This window comes from Pteropus alecto, unplaced genomic scaffold (genome assembly GCF_000325575.1).
Source record: "Pteropus alecto unplaced genomic scaffold, ASM32557v1 scaffold70, whole genome shotgun sequence".
NCBI classification, from domain to species: domain Eukaryota; kingdom Metazoa; phylum Chordata; class Mammalia; order Chiroptera; family Pteropodidae; genus Pteropus; species Pteropus alecto.
The window spans coordinates 611932-613939 of NW_006431912.1; positions in this window are offsets into that span (position 1 = coordinate 611932).

Genomic DNA, 2008 nt, shown 5'->3' on the forward strand with positions numbered 1-2008 from the left:
TCTTTTCATAAACTTCTACTTCTGATATGATACTTTGTAAGTTCAAAGGGAAGCAGTTTTTCTTAGGATTTTGACCTTGATTTGTATAGAATTGACCTAGTCATTTTGACTTTCTAAATCTTAAATATAAGGTCTTTAAGACATATTCACTTTGGTAAACTGCTCCCCATAATTTATTCCTTGTACCTGGATACAGTGGACCATTAACTACTTGTTTTCTGAGAATCTTTATTTTTATTCTAGACGTCAAAAATTAAAATGAGCTACTCTCTATCATATTGAGACATGGCGATTTTAACAGGAAATCATAGTCTGTTTCCATTGTCACAAACCTTAATGCTGCACCCTGAAGGATAGCAGAATATGCCACTCCAAAATATGCCTCTTTGGCATAGGGGTTATTTGGAGAAACTGCATGCACAGGAGAAGCTCCCAAAACAGAGTAGAGATTACCCTTTTGTAAGGGAAATCTATATTTATAAAGGAAATTTACATTAAAAAGAAAGCCTTACCAGCAAGAGAGCTATTACCAGAGATAACTTTTTTTTAATCTGAGAGACTTAGCTACATGACAGAGCAATCTTCATTATCAAAACATTTCCTCTTCTTTCCTTCCAGTGAATTGTCCCATCCACCAACATCTTTTTTTTTTTATCTTTATTCGAAGATGATATTTAAAATGGTGACTTAGACCATTTCAGGGAATTACTCATTTTCTTGGGTATGTCCCGTGTATACATGAAGTATACATATTAATCACCTTCTGTTTGTTTTTCTCTTGTTAATCTTTTATTACAGGAAATCTCAGCCAAGGATTCAGAAGGGTAAGGAGAAAATTTTTTTACTCCCCTACAATGTTTATTGACCACTGAAAAGTACCTGAGGACAACGTATGATGATCAACACTGGTTGCTGCGTTTTTGAAGTGGTTGATGCTGTTGCTGGGAAACTAAGTGGATGGGAACCAGAGAAAACCAAAGCCTTTTACATTTGCAGATTTATCACGTGAAGGTAAGATTGTTTCAAGGGTTTGATTCTTTTTATCTTGATTTAATTTAGTTGATTGGGAGACATGGTGTCTGCATCCTTGCTTTTAATAATCATAGCAACGTTTAGTGATGATTTGTATTTGGAGCTCATAATCTGAGGAATTATTTAGAAATCTACCCTTGGAAAAAGTGCACATGTGTGTGTGCACACATACACGTATGTGCGCGCGCACGCACACACACACACACACACACACACTGCAAGATCTAAAATGTGTAGCATTTGCCAGAAAGCAGGACTATAACTCAGTAAAATGTGAGCTTCAAACATTCGTTACCCAGCATGAAAAGACCTCATTACTAAAACTGGTGTGCACTTATAAATCAAAAGAAGCCCTGAGGTTGACAAATAATTTATGTAAAAAATTTGCTTTTGACTACATAAGTGATTGCTCTAATTCACTACTTCTTTAGTCTTGATAACTCAATTTATTTATTATTTATTGAGAGTCACTATGAATTTATCAAGTGATTAGCTAAAAATCACAGAATAACTTACATTTAAGAATAAGCCACATTGTTCTGAAAGCTTCCTACCTGCCCAATATGTATATCTTTCTCCATACCCTTTGCTAGAATGCATTTAGAGCCTAAAATAAAATCTCCTGGAAATTGTACACTTAAAAATGGTGAAAATCATAATTTCGTTATATATATATTTTAGCACAATACTAAGTCATTCTAAAAATAATCTGGAGGGTAGTAAAACAAACGATGAACACCCAAGCCCAAGCCATCCCAGATATTGGGATTTAACTGCTTCTGCATGCATAGGTATTTATTAAATGCTCTACAGATGATTCCGATTTGCCGCCAGGGTTACTAATTCCTTACCCAGATGACTCCTTTCTCAGCCAGCCCATTTCCCTAGCACTGGATAACCTAGGTTATCCTGCACACTGATGTCATAACGTCCCACTGTTTTATCACATCACTTCCCTGTTCCAATTCCTCACTTG